At 42.1% G+C, this 19,603-nt stretch overlaps 1 protein-coding gene across 11 annotated transcripts in view; it reads left to right on the top strand.

Annotated features, from left to right (window-relative positions):
* The window catches only part of SLC24A2 (solute carrier family 24 member 2), a 165,887-nt gene that overhangs the window by 14,598 nt on the left and 131,686 nt on the right, over nt 1–19,603 (top strand). For 9 of the 11 annotated variants that reach the window (XM_077345171.1, XM_077345172.1, XM_077345170.1 and 6 more), the window contains 2 exons: nt 2,391–2,476; nt 3,246–3,387. The exons of 1 other annotated variant lie outside the window; for it this stretch is intronic. The gene's annotated coding sequence lies outside the window, so the exon portion shown is untranslated. Of the gene's footprint in view, nt 1–2,390; nt 2,477–3,245; nt 3,388–17,246; nt 17,346–19,603 lie in introns of those variants that run through there. One more of the 11 variants, XM_077345179.1, reaches the window with a different exon arrangement.

Here is a 19,603-nt window from a genome sequence, read left to right as displayed (position 1 = left end):
TTGTAGCACTGCTGTTGTATTGGGGGAGGAGGTAATGGTTGCTCCTTCACTGCTAACCATTTGAAAGCACAGCAAGGTAGTGCTATTTGGCAGAGCTTTTACATGGCAGAAGAATTATTATTGGGTGGGTGGGTGGATAATTGGAGGTTGTGGTATGAGGTGGAGCACTTCTTTTTGGCTTTGGGGGATTTTAAATTATATTTCCATTTTATTACATGTTGTTATCATTAGATGTTCTTTAAAGAGCTGCCTTGAGTTTTTTAGTATTTCGTATATAAAACAGTATTTTATATAACATGGTGGTAGGAGTCCTTTCTGTGGTGGCTCCTCAATTAAACATCCATCCCTTAGCTTTCTGACTACTAGCTGCTTTTCTTAGCATGAGGTGGCAGAGTGAACTATGTTATTTACAGAAGGCATTGTTTTGCTTTATTTTTCTAGTCCCGTCTTTCCTCCTTCCATGTGGACACTGCCCAGAACTGGCTTCAGAAGGGCGGTTTAGATATTTAATAAATAAACAAATTAATTAATTATATTTTTACTGGGAATTTTGTTGGGTTTGCCATATTGCTACATTTGTGAAAAATATTATACAGTTTTAAGTATTACTGATGAATTATTATATTTGGTGATCACTGGACTGGGAGCCCTGGTAACTGAGATGCAGTTCCTAAATCTTTTTTAAAAATCTCCAACAATAAATGTTTTAGTCATTTACAGTTAAAATTGTTCAATTGCTAATAATTGATATGATTCTGTCCAGCAGGGCACATTGTCTTATGGTATAGCAAATTAAGAAAAAAAAATTTTTTGGAATCAATAAAGTCTAATGATTAGACTCTGAATGGTAGATATCTGGACATTTCTTAATATTTCCTTGAATATTATCAAATATTTATTGAAAACTTTGTTTTCAATATTTTTGTTCTTTTTGATGTACTTTTCAATTTAATGAAGGTTGTTTATGCATTCTTTTACAGTGGTGTATATAAATAAGGAGAAAAATCTCCCTTGGCATGTATATCTCAGTATAAACATGTACATGCCTAGAGGTATATCTAATTTCGTTTGTTGGGGTAGCACTCTACAAAAGTATTCATATGATAGTTTAATTGTCTTCAGAATTACTGGGGGGGGGAGATGTTTTCAAGAGCAATGTGTTTGACAAAATACAAAGCAGAACATGCCTACCACATCACATGAACCAATAGGGGAAAATACTGGTGTGAACTCTGGAAGATTTATCATGCAAGTACCTGTTCTACATTACAAATATTAACAGAAAACTTAAGCTAAAAGTTGGATCAGTTCCTATGTCTCAGTGTGCAGGAGAACTACATTCTCACTTCTGCTTATTCAAAAAAATGGTTCTGCCTTTCTATCTTTTTGTTTTCTAACATTTAAAATGGTCCTCTGCACATTCGCAAGCAGGAGGCAGTGCGAGTTTTGCGCCTCCATGTGGAATCAGTCCTAGAGTTCAGGAAATGATAACTTGTACCGGGGGAGAACAAGATCTGTTTTTTGTACCTTCCTTTTTCTACCCAAAGGAGTCACAAAGCAGCTTACAATTGTCTAACTTTTCTTTCCCCACAATAGACACTCTTTGAGATAGGTGTGAAATTTGTGGGTTCAAGGAAGCCAGGACACTGGGAGTTCAATCAGCTCCTTAATCAGACCTTAGCATGATATAAGCAGAGGCAAAGCTGTACTGAGGAAAATCCACCAACAGCCCCAACTTATATACAGAACAAAAGGATCTCTCCGCCCAGTAACCTTATTAGCCCTAAGCAGAGACCTCTCATTGGCTGTTAATTCTGGTATTTCATTGGCTACAGGACAATTGTAATCCTTGTTCCCCATTTGCTGTTCTTACAATCCCCAGCTGGGATCTCGAGTTCTTGATTGGGTGTTTTATGATCCCAGCTCGGATCTCAAGCTCTGGTCCTCCGGGGAATTGCATATACAACAGTGGGTGGGGCTGAGAAAGCTCTGAGACTGGCCCAAGGTCATCCAGCTGGCTGCATGTGGAGGAGGAGTGGGGAAATCAAACCTGGTTCTCCAGATTAGAGACTGCCACTCTTAACCACTACATTAAACTGGCTCTGAAGCACGGATCCTTGATAATCAGAAAAGAATAACTGGAATGGAAACATCTTCTGAAAAAAGAAAACCTTCAGAAAAAAATTCTTGTAGTGATTTTCCTGTGCAATCCCCCCCTTAATCTGTCTCTCTGCCCTAGTGCCTTTTTTCCAGTCAGAAATGAACCATTGGGTTACTTCAATCAGGGGGGGGATTACCAGCCTTTTTCTCTAATTTGGGTTTAAAGGAGTCAGGGGAAGCATAACAAAAATAAGTATTGCAAAATAAGTATCTTGCCTTTCTTCCTTCAGGATATTCAAGGTAATATACCCTGGAGTTCTCTTCTCCAGACATCAACCAGACAGAAACCAGAACTTCAAGCAAGGTTGCTCAGAAGGTACTCTAGGATCATATATTTATGTCCCTTCTGTCCAGACAGTGGTTTGAGAAGACCTTAGGAAATCCTTAGGATCAAGGAAACAGTGTTGTTGGAGAAGGAAAAGTGAATCCCCTTCTCAATCCATATCACTTCCTTCCCCAAAATGGTACTTTTAAGGATATCTGCAATTGTGATCACAGAAGTCAAGCATGATATGTAATTTGGCCCACAAAGGTGCAGGATATCTACCGAACCACATAATTCTAAAACTTAAGGGTCCCTAACATTTCTTAAGAGGACCATCCATTTTTCCCATTTCTCTCCTCCAATGGCAGCCCATTAAGCCTCCTTCAGTTTTGTTTCTATAGCCTTTCAGACATTGGAAATGGCATAGGGAGTGAAGCAATGGGGGGGGGGTGAGCGAGGAGAAATGGCCTCCCCCTTCAGTTTTCAGGAATACAGGATACTGCATCTAATCCCAGTTGCTAATAAATAACTATAGGAAGAAATACATGGCTGTCTTTTTCTGTCCTTTGCTCCTGTTGATGAAGAGCTCAACAGAGTCTGTTGTTAGTCAATATGCTGTGAGCTCAGGGATGCATTTCTCTTCCCTTCTAAACCCCTGAAATCAATAATGGTATTTCTCAATAGGAAATGTCTAGGTTTGATTTTTAAACAACTCAGCTGACATAGCCAACCAATACATTAAAACTGCAAACACAAAACAAACAAACCCAAAAAACAAAACAATTAAAAAACAACAACGATCCTGATATCTTCTTAACAGAAGCCAGATCCTCCTCAACATTGGCTTCACTGCTCTGACTGTCTTCATACAATCCCTCCATTTATCACCATTTCACTGAGATATGTCACAGGTTGAGCAAGAAAAAGATCTGATGGTGTGCCAAATCATCACACTGAAAGGGGTGAGTAACCAATCTCTTTCTCTTGTTTTTAAAAGGCAAGCTGAAGGCCCTGTAGTATGTAACACATCTGGCATGCAGTTCAGTTGTGGCAGTTGGGAGGGAAAAAAAAATCAACCTTGACAATAGAAATAAGGAAGTACCCAGTCAAGTGTACCGATCAAAGATGCTGAGGATTCCCCCACATAGTTCACACTGACAATATGTGCCTGGCCCAGTATATCAATCGAGTCTCTTGTTTTGATCAGACCATCAATGACTGGTCTGTACAGAGAGGTCAGATCTCTGGATCTGTCCCTTTTTGCCTCACAGAATAAGACCCACTAAGGATCCTGTTGCAATGCTCCCTTGAATAGAAGGTATTCAATACCTAAGGAATCTGCTGTATGTATAAGAATTGTTCCACAACGTGTCCCTTATCCCAATGATATATAGCCATTTTCAGTTCAAAGTTTCCCACTTTTTATTTTCAAACACATGCAGAATTATAACTGCCTAGCTACTTTTTTGACAAGGATATTTTTATGTAAGTAGAATTGTTCATAATAGTTGCCCTTTTTCTGAGTTTTTAAAAGCTAATGAAGGGGTAATATAGATAATCGCCACACTCGTATAATAAAATATTGAATATAATAACTGTTTTGGGTAATCATGAATGCTAACTGTATAAAAATAAGATTGTAAGCCTTACAATTCAGTGTATGCATACACAGTGGAGCTTTCTTGGAATTGGACCGCAAGCCTGAAATTCAGGGAGATGTGGTGATGGAAAGAGACTCTAGGCTATTCCATTTGTGAGGCCCTCCCCCAATCATCACCTACCCTCACAACTAAAGGAAGATGGAAGAGTCAAGAGTGTTGTGGCAGAACGGGCCACCTGCCTGGGTGATACCAAGCCTTAGGGTCCTGTTCAAGCCTTCCTTCCCTGGGTGGGGCCTATCTCCTTTGTCACTGCCACAACTCACTGACTTGAGTAACCCTCCGGAAGGACAGTGAGATACCTCAGCTACATTTCTAATGTTTGGGGGTTAAAACACTGGATATTCAGGTCCCACTTGGAGAGTTGGCAACCATCCAGTTTGCCTTGTTTTCCTCTCTTGGGCCCTCCCAGCATGTTAGTACTATCCAAGCAGGGGAGATGAAGTGGTCGAGAACACCAGTCACTTTTTTAATACCAAAAACTCAAGGTTATTTAACTAATTACACCTTAAAATGTGTAAATTAACAATCCCACCAGCACACTACAGCATTTTTAAACATACAGGACATTTAAAAAGTGAATAAACGCACTCCTCATTCCCTACACTCCCTAACTGAAGGGATGGGGAGGTTCCCTTCGCCACTCACAACCCAGACCAACTAGGGATGGACACAAATTGGTTTATCAACCAAAATTCAGACCAAACTTGGATTGGTTCAGGAGTCGATATTTGGGGAAGGCTCCTTCTGCGAACATTTACTATACTTTTGGGTGGTTCACTTTGGCTGTTTGAGGCCAGCCATTTAAACCTAATTGTTATTGTTATGTGCGAAGTCGTGTCCGACCCATCGCGACCCCATGGACAATGATCCTCCAGGCCTTCCTGTCCTCTACCATTCCCCGGAGTCCATTTAAGTTTGTACCTACTGCTTCAGTGACTCCATCCATCCACCTCATTCTCTGTCGTCCCCTTCTTCTTTTGCCCTCGATCTCTCCCAGCATTAGGCTCTTCTCCAGGGAGTCCTTCCTTCTCATGAGGTGGCCAAAATATTTGAGTTTCATCTTCAGGATCTGACCTTCTAAGGAGCAGTCAGGGCTGATCTCCTCTAGGACTGACTGGTTTGTTCGCCTTGCAGTCCAAGGGACTCGCAAGAGTCTTCTCCAGCACCAGAGTTCAAAAGCCTCAATTCTTTGACGCTCGGCCTTCCTTATGGTCCAACTTTCGCAGCCATACATTGCAACTGGGAAGACCATAGCCTTGACTAAACGCACTTTTGTTGGCAGGGTGATGTCTCTGCTTTTTAGGATGCTGTCTAGATTTGCCATAGCTTTCCTCCCCAGGAGCAAACGTCTTTTAATTTCTTTGCTGCAGTCCCCATCTGCAGTGATCTTGGAGCCCAGGAAAATAAAATCTGTCACTATCTCCATTTCTTCCCCTTCTATTTGCCAGGAATTGAGAGGGCTGGATGCCATGATCTTTGTTTTCTTGATGTTGAGTTTCAAGCCAACTTTGGCACTCTCCTCCTTCACCCGCATCAACAGGCTCTTTAGTTCCTCTTCACTTTCTGCCATTAGAGTGGTATCATCTGCATATCTGAGGTTGTTGATATTTCTCCCTGCAATCTTGATCCCAATTTGTGACTCCTCTAATCCCGCATTTCTCATGATGTGCTCTGCATACAAGTTAAATAGGCAAGGCGACAGTATACAGCCTTGCCGAACTCCTTTCTCAATTTTGAACCAGTCAGTGATTCCATGTTCAGTTCTCACTGTTGCTTCTTGACCTGCATATAAATTTCTCAAGAGACAAATAAGATGCTCTGGTATTCCCATCTCTTTAAGAACTTGCCACAATTTGTTGTGCTCCACACAATCAAAGGCTTTAGCATAGTCAATGAAGCAGAAGTAGACGTTCTTCTGGTACTCCCTAGCTTTCTCCATGATCCAGCGTATGTTGGCAATTTGATCTCTAGTTCCTCTGCCTCTTCGAAATCCTGCCTGTACTTCTGGAAGTTCTCGGTCCACATATTGCTGGAGCCTAGCTTGTAGGATTTTGAGCATAACTTTGCTAGCATGAGAAATTAGTGCGATGGTGCGGTAGTTTGAACATTCTTTGGCATTGCCCTTCTTTGGGATTGGAATGTAAACTGACCTTTTCCAATCCTGTGGCCATTGTTGAGTTTTCCAAATTTGCTGGCATATTGAGTGTAGCACTTTTACTGCATCGTCCTTTAAGATTTTGAATAGTTCAACTGGAATGCTGTCACTACCACTAGCTTTATTGTTGCTCAGACTTCCTAAGGCCCATTTGACTTCACATTCCAGGATGTCTGGCTCCAGGTCAGTAACTACCCCATTGTGGTCATCAGGGATGTTAAGCTCGCTCTTGTATAGTTCTTCTGTATAATTTTGCCACCTTTGTTTGATCTCTTCTGCTTCTGTGAGGTCCCTACCATTTTGGTCCCTTATCATACCCATCTTTGCATGAAACGTTCTCTTCATATCTCCAATTTTCTTGAAAAGATCTCTGGTCCTCCCCATTCTATTGTTTTCTTCTATTTGTTTGCACTGTTCATTTAAGAAGGCATTCTTATCTCTTCTAGCTATTCTCTGGAATTCTGCATTCAATTGGGTGTATCTTTCTCTTTCTCTTTCTCCCTTGCCTTTCACTTCCCTTCTCTCCTTAGCTATTTGTAAAGCTTCCTCAGACAGCCATTTTGATTTCTTGCATTTCTTTTTCTTTGGGATGGTTTTAGTTGCTACCTCTTGTACAATGTTGCGAACCTCCGTCCATAGTTCTTCAGGCACTCTGTCTATCAGATCTAATTCCTTAAATCTATTTGTCACCTCCACTGTGTATTCGTCAGGGATATGATTTAGTTCATACCTGAGTGGCCTAGTGCTTTTCCCTACTTTCTTCAATTTAAGCCTAAATTTTGCAACAAGAAGTTCATGATCTGAACCACAATCAGCTCCTGGTCTTGTTTTTATTGACTGGATAGAACTTTTCCATCTTTGGCTGCAGAGCACATAGTCAATCTGATTTCTGTGTTGACCGTCTGGTGATGTCCATGTGTAGAGTCGTCTCTTGGGTTGCTGGAAAAGAGTGTTTGCTATGACCATTGTATTCTCTTGACAAAATTCTACCAGCCTGTGCCCTGCTTCATTTTGTACTCCAAGGCCAAACTTGCCTGTTATCCCGGTTATCTTTTGGCTTCCTACTTTAGCATTCCAATCCCCCATGATGATAAGCACATCATTTTTGGGCGTTGCTTCTAGAAGGTGTTGTAGGGCTTCATAGAACTGATCAACTTCATCCTCTTCAGCAGCAGTGGTTGGGGCGTAGACCTGGATCACTGTGATGTTGAATGGTTTGCCTTGGATTCGAACTGAGATCATTCTGTCATTTTGGGGATTGTATCCCAAGACTGCTTTTCCTACTCTCTTATTGATTATGAATGCTACTCCATTTCTTCTGCGAGATTCTTGTCCACAGTAGTATACCTGATGGTCATCTGAATTAAATTCACCCATTCCTGTCCATTTTAGTTCACTGATTCCTAAAATGTCGATGTTCAGTCTTCTCATTTCTTGTTTAACCACATCCAGCTTGCCTTGATTCATGGATCTGACGTTCCAGGTTCCTATGGAATAAAAATCTTTACAGCATCGGACTGTCTTTTTGCCACCAGTTACTTCCACAACTGAGCGTCCTTTCGGCTTTGGCCCAGCCGCTTCATTCATTCTGGCGCTACTCGTACTAGCCGTCTGCTCATCCCCAGTAGCATATTGGACACCTTCTGACCTGAGGGGCTCATCTTCCAGCGTCATATCGTTATGCCTATTGGAACTGTCCATAGAGTTTTCATGGCAAAGATACTGGAGTGGTTTGCCATTGCCTTCTCCAGTGGATCACCTTTTGTCAGAGCTCTCAGCTATGACCTGTCCGTCTTGGGTGGCCCTGCACGGCATAGCTCATAGCTTCACTGAACTACGCAAGCCCCCTTGCCACAACAAGGCAGCGATCCTTGAAGGGGGTTAAACCTAATAGCTGAACAGTATGGAGGCTGCCACTTAGGTTTAACCCTTTGGTTTTGCTCCCCACTGCTTTGAAAAGGTGAAGAGCAAAACTGAAGGGTTAAATTAGCCCTTTCCCAGGTGATACCCACCCACCCTTGTCCTGGCTGCAGCAAGCCACCACTAGGAGAAAGGTGGAAGATAAGGCCTTTCCCAGGAAAACCCCCTTTTATCCTAGTGGCGAAGAGTCACAGCCAAGAGAAAGGTGCAAGGAAAGCCCCTTCCCCAGGTGACCCCCCTCTTTCTCCCAGTGGCAGTAAAGTAGAAGCAAAGTCCCTTCTCATGCAATTCCCCTCTTCTCCTGGTGGTGGTAAGCCGCAGCCTTAAGAATGTGGAAGGGAGGTCCCTTCCAGGGCAATCTCCCCTTTCTTCCAGTGGTGGTAAGCTATGGCCTCAAGAAAGGTAGAATGGAAGTCCCTTGCAGGGTGATCCCTGCCCGCTCTCTTCTGATCATGGTGAGTTGGAGCCAGGAAAAAGGGGGAAACAAACTTGCCGACTGGTTCAGTTTGGGTAGAGCCTGTTTGGCTTGATTCAGAGCCATTCCGCACAGCTTCTTTGTAGCAGGAGTGTGGCAAATTGTAATCGCTACAAAAATGCGGTTATGCACAACGTCGTAGACAATCTGCCACACTCCTGAAACCGATCCGCAAAAAGCACTTCGTAGTGCTTTTCAGGGAAATCCCAAAAAGTGGATTCACCCTCCGGAAAGTGCTACACTCTTGAAACCAATTTGCAACACTAGCGGAAAAGTTCTGTGTGTTACCATTGTTGCGGTTTCTGCAAAGTCCCTCCCCCTGGCTCTCTCCTCTGATCTTCCGGCGAAGCGGTCGCCATTTTTTTTTCTCGAAGCGAGCAGAGATCAACAATCAGTTTGGGAGCTGCACCGAACCCCGAACCAAACAGAAGTACCTTTTTTTGGTTTGTGCCCATCTCTATATACAACCCACAGAACAAATGAATATGTGTATAGTTGAGTCAACATTGTATTATAAAACAGTCATGGAAGGATAAGGTTTCTTCCTCCCTCCAAAAGACTTGTGTTTTTCTAAGTGCACTATACATTTCCCCAATGATCTTCAATGATCCTTTCAAGTCTCCCCCCCAAAAAACCTTGTACAAACTTGTAAATACCTGCATGCTACATCATAGCCACAAGTGAGTAGCATTCCATTGTGGGACCCACAGGAAATACATTAGTTTAGGTGCAGAAAGACAAGCAAGCTTTGCTAGCCCTCTATATAGTCAGACAATTTGGATGCATTTCCTTCTAAATGGAAAAAGTATAATCCGTCTTTTTAAGGTGGTTTGTAGTTTTTACCTTTCCCTAGATGAGGACTGCTCTTAAACTAATGGGAAACTGAAATGGGATGTTAGAAATGAACTGAACTGTTGATGTGTTATTTATCTTCATGTGGGAATCCTTTGGCCTAGTAGCCCTATGGCTGTCATTGAGTCACAATCTGAAAGAAACATTGGAATAGAAGCACACACTTTCCCAAGGAACCAATTTCTACCATCAAATTTTAACCACAGATGTTTGATCAGCTCTCTGTTTGAATCACCATTGATTTGCAAACTGTGAGCAGGAGAAACAAACTTTGAAAAGCTATTTGTTTCTCAGGAGCTTTGAAACCTTTGGCACTGGCACATTCCCACACTGTTTTCCTCCTGCATCATCTTCATTTTGGGTTAAAGGATCAATGAAAATACATACAAAACAGGTATCTCCTGATGTACTTTGCTTGACTTGGGGCCTTGGCTGCAAACACTTTGTCTCTCCCCCTATCTATTTCATCAATGTACCCGGTGGGGGTGGGAAGGACAGTTTAAAAAGAGGTGCTTTCCTTGTCTCAGTCTGTCTGGGACTGATGCAGGGCTTGTTTCTCCTGTGTCCCAGGCTTGTATATTTTGCCTCCCTGATTCACCAAGCCAAACATGTTTTTGCTCCTTTGTATTGATTGGATTAGCATGTTTTTCCTGTGTCCAAAGCACTTGGAGCATGCATCTGCAGAATGATTGCCACAGATTGTGCGGAAAAAAAAGCAGGACATGCTCTATATCAGCCATTCTCAACGCTTTTTTTTGGCCATGGCTCTTTTAGGAGCTTTTCTCAGCCCTCCCCCCCCCCCGCCCCTCAGTAGGCTGGACACTTGCGCAATGAGCTAGGTTTTAAAAGGCCTAGACTAAGAGTGAACTAACTATACATGATGTACCTTGTCTTATATGCACACAAGACAGATTTCTAAAAGTCAACCAAGGGAAGTATGTATTTTTTTTCTTGAATGTATTAATTCAACCACACACAAAGGAATGAATCACAGGATTCTCCCTCCCCTTCCCCTTGACAAACATCGAACTTTCTAGCAATTAATTATATGTGAAAAAAAGGGTCCTTTATCCATTCAGTTACCAGGGACCCCATAAACCCTTTGTACTGCCCTTCTCACATTTTTTAGTCTGTGGCCCCCTTCAAATATGCCAAGGCCCCCAGCTGATTTATATAGCTGCTTTTTTTCACTGGTGAACTCTGAAACTTTAAGGGCCATTCCGCAAAGCAATGTTGCTGAAGTGTTCCCATTGTGTAACGCTATTTATTTTTCATTATTCACAATGTCGTACACAACACTGAAAGACTTCTGCAATGCTCCCACAAGAATTGCTTCGTTATAGCGATTTTCGGGGAATCCACAAAAGACCGCTAGACTCTTGAGAACAACCTGCAACACATCCGAAAAAGACATGGGCGTTCTCAGTATAGCGGTAGCAAGCATGTCCCTCCCTAATCTCTCGTCGCGATCACCATTTTTCCCCCTTAAACTGGCAAAAGCAACAAAGAAGCGATGCTTCTTTGGCTGAAATCCCTCCACAAGCAATTGTCTGTAAAGTTTCCAAGCACAATACCCCCGTTCAACACTGCCCATAATTTCAACCAGAAATAGCACTTGGGGGAGGGTTTTTATTTTACTTTCAGAGCGTCTAAATGAATAAGCGCCAGCTCCTAAGCCAGCGAAAAAGGTCTTTCTGATACATCGAATGAATGAATATGCATTGCTACTGGTGTTTTCATGTTTTTTAAAAAACAGTTTTTAAAGGGAAGCACGAACACCACAGTTCATTGGCTGCTCTGTTTGATTGATGGCCAGGGGCGGGAGGAAGTGCAGAAAAATATCGCCTCCTTTGTTGTGATCTCGGCGAGACTGGAAATTTGTGCGTTACGAGAACAGTGCTAGTGGGAGAGCCTTTTTTCAATAGAACCAGCTGTGTGCGTTAACGAGACTTGCCGCTTTTTGATTGCAGCGCTTTTCAATAGTGCTCAGATTTAGTGACATTGCCCGTTGTGCGGAATGGCCCTAAATATCCAAGTAGGCAGGGTTACCAACTCAAGCTTAGGAATTTCCTGGAGATGGGGAGTGGGAGTGCCAAGGGAGGACAGAATTCGAGAGAGGAGTGAGTTCAGCAGGAATGTAAGGACACTGAGGCCACCATCTGAAAACTGAAATCTATGCAGTTGGGAGATCAGCTGTAGTTCTAGGAAAACTCTCAGCCTGACGTGGAGGATGGCATGCCTGTAAATTGTGAGCATGTCTCAACAGTAGATGCCTGGCCATCTTCACACCATTGTGAAGATGCAAAATTACTCAGAATTCTGCTCATTTTGAATTGGAAACAACTGGTCAAAGCATTCTGTGTTCAGCTGAGTGCAAGATAAATATGGCAAACAAGTTTGGAATGCTGATCACTCTGATGAGATATGGGCTAGCCTGGGCCATCTGGGTCAGGGTTGCAATCTGATATAATCCAGCATTAAATACATATTGCTTGAAGATCCTACTCACTTTCCCCCAATGGCTGAGTTTGGCCACCTGCTTAGCCCCACCCTGGGGCTGTTCAACCCTGAAAAGGTGTTGCCACCTGGGGCTTTGTGCCTTATCCCAAACCTTGGGAGGCTTAGGAAGATTTTAAATGCTCTCATTTTATTTTTATTTACTTTGATGTTACCTCACCATTTCCCACAATAGAGACCCAATGTGATTTGCATTGTTCTCCTCTCCTCCATTTTATCATCACAACAACCTTGTGAGGCGGGGTTGGCTCACCCTATACCACCCTGGTTCTGACAGGCTTTTGATTTGCAAGCTACTTTGAGTCCTGTTTGCTAAGAGAAAAGCAGGATAAACCCATTTAAAATGCATATATATGTTTTGCTTGAAGGAAAAACAAAAGGGCCTTTGGGTTACATAAAGTCTGATCCAATTACTTCATCCAGCGTAGTTTTTGTTCATGGTAGTAAAGGGAAAGCAAGTGTGAGATGAGGCATTCTTAGATGTTATTGACAATGTGGAATGCAGTCCTGAGGATGCTGGAAATGTAAGATATCAGCATCTTGTTAAGATCTGTTGAGGGAAGAACAACCAGCCTATGTCCTCCAGCAGCCTACAGAGATCTAGGGAAAGGAAATGTTTACAGACTGGCAGTAAAAAGTAACCAGCACTAATTGCACAGGGAAGTTTGCCAAGGTTTTCAGGGAACCTCCTAGGACATGTCACTGCAAAGTCCAGTAAAATAATCATTCATTGGATGTTCTAAATACAGCCATTGTAATAGCAGCGAAGCGTGTTTTAAAAAAAATATCCTGCCTTTTAACACTTCAGTGGAACAGATGTTTTAGAAATGATTTCAGGGCTCTCAATGAATCAGAAAACAGATTGGGTCTTCACTAGACCTGTTTTGAGCATACCAATCTCACGACTCAGCCAATACATTTCTCACCTGCTTTGTCTTGAAGACTGATGTATTGCTATCCGCTGTTGCCATTGTCCTCAACATATACGGTAGTTTGCAAGATTCAACAAATCTCTGCTAAATCCTGCCATGGTAATAACTCAGTGGGGGGTTAACAAGGCAAGGATGAGAGAAAGAATACAGAAAGTGAGGGGTACCATTTTGTGGTACAATGGCAAGCCAAGTCCTGTTTCAGTGGCACAATGATGCCGCTTCCTGGTTCGCATAAAAAATAACATCATAGTATTGTAGCAGCACCATTTTCCTCCCCATTTTTTACTCTTGCCATCCTAGGGAACTGAGGCTTCTAGACAGGAAGCCTTTTGCTAAAGTGAGAGACCTGTCTGCCCTCTCACCAAAAATGGGGAGCTTTGTTGTTTTGAATCAGAAATTTCATATATTAATTAATCTCATATTTTAATTGATCTCATATATTAATTCATCTCATAATCAGCAAATTCATGCAATAACAATTTATGTAACAAGTTCTGTGACTTCCCATTTTTCATCTTTTAAATAACCTCTTGTGCAGGGGTAGTCAACCTCCATATGGACTACAATTCCCAGCAAATGCTGGCAAGGGCTCATGGGAATTGCAGTCCATGGACATCTGGAGGACCACAGGTTGACTAACCCTGCTCTAGTGCATTCCATTGAGGAGAAATAAAGGGAAAGGTGTTATGTCTGCACCCAAAGGCACTAGAGGCTTAGAAATTGCTGGGCTGCAGAAGGAATGGAAAAGCAGGGAAGCTCCACTGCTGGTACTGCTTTGGACTTAATCTATTCTTGTTGGATCCATGCAATTAAAAGCCAATGTCCCAAAGCCTGTGTTTGAGTTATTACCTTATCCTGAAACTTGGAGGGTGACCATGGGCCAGTCAGTCTAACCAGCCTCATAGGGTTGTTGAGAGGATAAAGTGAGAAGGGCAAAGAAGACATGCTGCCTTTGCATCTGGAAGAAAGGACAGGATAGAAATATAGATTATTTATTATTCACATTATCTCTATAAAACCTACATTTAGTGGGGACAGTATATAAATCAAAATAAATACCTTGTCTTCAAGATTTAAAACAGTAATTATGCAAGAGGAGTTAAGAGCAAAAATGAGGAAAGAGATCTGTTTGGCACCACCAGAAATTAATTGAGAGGCATTTTAATCTGCTTAGGGCCATGATGATCTTGTTGGGACAGAGGTGATGCAGTTACTCAGAACCTCTTGCTCCTCTGTCTGTTGCTGGCAGTCATATTGCCCATTTCCTTCCTCCGCACATGCAGAGTTCTTCCTGGGAAGACCCTTATTTCAAACAAAGTGTTTGATGGGGCAGGGGGACTGCCTTTTCCTTGCAGTCTCTAAACATTGCCCTCAGGGGAATAGTTTTTCCTTTTCATATTCATGTTTTGAAAAAGAAGGTTGGTGAATGGTCCAAAACTGCTGAGATATTCCATTTTAGAGCTATCAGGAGCAGTCTACACAGTTGCATGTGAAGAGGTCCTTAAAACGGGGAAAGACTGAATGGTTTGTGAGAAGTCTGCATCATGCTGTTGTGGTATCAGGACCAAGGGGTTAATACTGAAGCTGGAACTCTTCAAGAATTCAGAGCATTCTATTTCAATACCTTGATAATAAACAAGATGAAGCAAAAGAATGCCAAGTATTTCATGTAGGCAGTCAACAATGGCACTTGGATCACCAGCCCCAACCCCTTATCTGATACTGACAGTGGCCTTATCTTTTCTGCTCTCCAGCAACTATTTTTAAAGATCATTAAGTGTGCTTAAATTGGCCACCCCCAAGCATACAGATCTTGAAAGCCAAGAACAGTCAGACTGCAAGGTTGGTAGTTGTTGCCTTGGTGACCTTGTCTGGCAGAAAAGCAGAGTAACATAACATAGGAACATAGAAGAGCCCTGCTGGATCAGACCAGTGATCCATGTAGTGCAACATGCTGTCTTACACACTGGCTAACCAGTTCCCCTGGAGGGCCCACAACAGGGCACAGAGGCTGAGGTCCTTCCCTGATGATGCCCCCTGGCTCTAGGATTCATAGGTTTAGTGTCCACAGTCACCATGGCGAGTAGCCATTGATAGACATCCTCTTGGTGTAGTGGTTAGGAGCACAGACTTTTAATCCGGCAAGCCAGGTTTGATTCCACACCCCAGCTGGGTGACCTTGTGTTTGCCACAGCACTGATAAAGCTGTTCTGACTGAGCAGTAATATCAGGGCTCTCTCACAGGGTGTCTGTTGTGGGGAGAGGAAAGGGAAGGTGAATGTAAGCCGCTTTGAGACTCCTTCGGGTAGAGAAAAGCAGCATATAAGAACCAACTCTTCTTCTTCTCCCATAAGGCTTTACATATAGCTGAAGATAGAGAAGAAAAGCAGGAAACAAGGAAATTGAGAATATTGGGGATGCCACAAGGAGGAAGATAGTTTCGGGAGAACGATAGGAGGCTAAGTGATTTGCTCCCCACAAGTTCTTGCAGGTTCCTCGCTGTGTAACTGGGTTCAGCATGGCTGGCACCATAAAACTCAGCCTAGCCCAGTAGTGAAGCTTGTACTGTGCTACTGGGTCAGACTTTTCCCATGGAGAGGCTACTAGGGAAAGTAAAGAAGGAAAAGCTGAAGATGGGGGTGGGCAGATTGGCCTGTGGGTGGGAAGGAGAGAAGGAAGCAGAAGCAAGAGGAGGGGCTATAGGGCCTTTCAGGAAAAGGAACATGGGAGAGAGAAAAATGAGATGACTGCCAAGTTCCTTGCAGGTCCCTTGATTGTTCCCTTATAAAACTATATAAGCCACTTTGGCATTAAGTTCCCCAAGTTAATTATGCACTATCTGAACAAAGTACCTTCACCTGCCCTTTTGCTACATTGAGTGACCCCAGTTTCTAATATTTTGGGGAAAAGAAAGGAAAGGTCTCTATATCTGCCTTCTCTGCATTGTGCATCATTTTATAAACATTTGTCAGATCTTCCTTCTTTTCCCTAAAGTGAAAAGCCTCAGACTCTTTAGCTTTAACCTCTTCTCTCTTCTAGGGCAAGTCACCAAGCTCCCTTAGAGCCCACAGAAATTTTTCCCCAGACCAGAACTTAGTATCTTGTTAGGATCTGTTGAAGGAAATCTAGTGAATTGTTTGAGTAGAGACTGGCTTCTCTGCCTTGCGTTTGTCTTTGTGCCACACTTGCCGCTGTATAAATAATAATACTCAGTCTTGTTTACAGGTTTATTATCACTAGTGATTAGCATTTTAATTTGATTTTAAATTAAACTACCCAATTTGGTTTTATGTTCTTGGTTTATGGGCTTTTCCAGTGTGGTCTGTTTTTCACTGCTTGTGAATACACAATCCAGACCCGGGCAGTGGGGTGGGGGGGGGGGGGTACTTTCCTTTTTAGACATTGGTGAAAAGCATGTTTTAGCTGAGTAGGGTCTTGAAGACCTACTTGCTCTTAATCTCATTATTCTATCTATTATCATAATATATCCTTTAATGGCATATAAAATATAATATCAATTAATTAAAGCAATCCCCCAGTAATTATTACTGTTTTTCTTCCACTTGCTTTACCATATTTTCTCATAATACTGGATTTATAAAAGGAGAAAAGCAGAACTATCATTAGGCAAACCCAATGAATTGCCTGATTGTAAATGTTTAGTTATGGACACTAAAAGACTAATGCTTAATATTATATTTAATTCAGCTTATCTGTCTTTCTCTCTATTCATGATTTGATAGACCAGGCTAAACTAACCTTGCCAGATCTCAGAAACTAAGCAGGGTAGGTCCTGGCCAGTTTTTTGAATGGGAAACCTCCAAAGAATACTAGGGGAGAGACAGGCAATGGCAATCCACCTCTGAATACCTCTTGCCCTGAAAACCCTACAGCAGGGGTAGTCAACCTGTGGTCCTCCAGATGTCCATGGACTACAATTCCCATGAGCCCCTGCCAGTGTTTTCTAGCCCTGCCCTACGGGGTCACTGTAAATTAGCTGTGACTTCACAGCAAACCCCCCCCCCCATCTATTAAATAATTGTTCAAGGCAACTTACATAGTTACAAACATTTTCAGTTAACACCAGAATAAAATAAGAAACCAAAAATCTCTCCCCCCCCCAAAAAAAAAAAGATTCTTACCATTCAACCTCTCTCAAAAGCTCTGGAAAACAAGCAAGTCTTAGCATTCCCTAGGATGTTCCTGGGAATAGTTCCTTAATATGAAGGCCATAAACTTCAACCTTTCACTGTGAAAACAGCAATACGCCTGTGTACTTACAGATACCTCTGTTCCCACATCCAAGATCAATGACTGATCCATCCTGATAGCGGATTACCACTATGTGCTTCTGCAGATGTTCCTGAGCATTCCTTTATGTGCAAGTGCTTCAAGACACAGTTCAAAGGTATAAATCATTGATAGGATATAGGTGGAACGTAAAGAATGACACCTCCAGAGCACAGCTACATAAACCAGCAAAAGTTTTAAATGCATCCTCTCTAAATATCTCCTAACAACAAGATAGGGTCAATGATTTACCAGGGATGAGTGCCATAAAACAGGGTTTGTCTCTGGTGAATAGAGAAAGCTGGAGCATAAGAATGGAAGATTTCCTTGCTCTTCACTAGCAATCTTCTTCTGCAATATGAACTTGCAGGAAAGAGTAAGGTATATTCCAGGATTCCTCTTCTGTTCTTGCACAGTAAGTGCAGTGCCTAGAGCCCAAGATATTACTAGGGGCCCACAAAATGTTTTAATTTCTTTTAACATCAGAAGAAATCATGAACTTTTGGAATCAAAGAAAGTGCTTTAATTTTTCCCTCAAATGTTAGGGCCCAGGAAAATCTATTAAACTTTGACTAAAACAGAAAAAAGGATTTAAAGTTATACCAAAACTAATTGTTAATATTGATAGTATTATGGTGGAAGGAGGGGCCTGCAAGGGCAAAAATGCTTAGGGCCCATAATGTGTCATAATGTGGTTTGGCACTATATTTCCTGCATCCCAGAGGCCTAAAACATTCTCTACAGTGGTCCCCAACCTTTTTATCACCGGGGACCACTCAACGCCGGGGGCCACTCACCGGGGACCACTCAATGCCTTTTACTGAGGCCTGGTGGGGGGGGGGTAGTTTACTCCTCTACTCTCAACCACTGCCCTAATGCTCTCTGATAGCTATGGTAATGTTTAAATATCCCTTCAAAATAAGATACAGACATGCCACAACAATGAACATAAGGAACATTTAATTTTCATGGAAATTTTAACTCATGACAATGACAAATCAATGGGAACCCTGAGCTTGTTTCTCTGCAATGAGATAGTCCCATCTGGGAGTGATGGGAGACAATGACACCCGAAGTGTGTTGTAAAGGGCCGGGGGGGGGGAGGCGTCCTTCGGGGCCCACCTCCAATTAGTCGAAGGACCACATGTGGTCCGCGGCCCATAGGTTGGGGATCGCTACTCTACAGCACACAAAGCTTCTAGTCCAGATATGAAAGTTCCTTGGCAAACACGTCAAGAATGTGTTCCCTTGAACTGCATAGTTAAAAACAACAACAACACATACCACTGCTCTAGGGTTCTGTTGCCACGAGCTGAGATTATTTTGAAGGAATATGGCCTTCGTCATCCTGCTTGGGACCCTAGTGTCCTCCTGTTAGCAGTCAGAGCCCTACTCACTTTGAGGGGCAGTTTGGCCGCAAACACCCTTCATCTTTTCTTTTTAAAAGAACACTGAACAGAGGTATAGCTTTCTAAGTCCATTTTCAATGAACTTAGAAAGGTTTAAATCTCTTAAGGCTTGTGCTGTAAATACAGAAATTGGTGTCCTGAGAATCTTAACTTTAGGTTTTTCTTTACATAAACTACGATACTAATTTCTAGACCTTATGTCTGGCTGCAAAAACAAACTTGAATGCATGTGTAATATTTCCAGAAATCTCAAAAGTAACAGGTGTGTATAAAGTTTCCAATGTCAGCATGTGGAATCATTGACTGTACTTATAATAGAAAAAATAGAAAGAATTGTTAAATGGCAAAAGCTGCCTACAATTTCCATATTTGTGTTCTAATGATGCAGGTTCTAATGATGCAGAATGTGCACTACTTTGATTTTTACTTATTAATATTCAACACAGTCCTGATTTTATGATTTTGTGGTACTTAAATAGGGACAGAGCTTTTTTTGCTTCTGGGTATTGAGCAGCAGCTAGTTTGATACATAAATGACATCTGGGCCTTACAGACTAAAGAAGAATAGCCTCTTGTACATACAACTGACACCTATTTCAATGCAAACTAGTTTATTGGCAGACAGATAGAATTTGCTTCTACCAGCTTGCTTGATCTTTACAGCCAAGTTTAATCTTCTTTACCAGCATAAATCTCTTGTTTGCATCTGGACCATGGAATGAACTCTGTCCAAGGGCTGATTAATCTCTACTATTTCCCATAATTTTTGTACTGTATGGAGCAATGTATTAACATATTGTGGTTCCAGTCCTACCATTTACAAATGACAGTCTGTGCTTTGTCTTGAGCTATTCCTCTTAGCTCTAAAGAAGATGAAAACATCCACCTTCAGAAAACCCACTGAAGGTGTCCAGTGGTGACATATTATGATGTCACTTTAATTAAAGTCCAGAAAGCCAGTTCCATT

The sequence above is a fragment of the Paroedura picta genome, chromosome 7, assembly GCF_049243985.1.
Source record: "Paroedura picta isolate Pp20150507F chromosome 7, Ppicta_v3.0, whole genome shotgun sequence".
In the NCBI taxonomy this organism is placed as follows: Eukaryota; Metazoa; Chordata; class Lepidosauria; order Squamata; family Gekkonidae; genus Paroedura; species Paroedura picta.
This window is presented reverse-complemented; position numbering and strand designations above follow the sequence as displayed.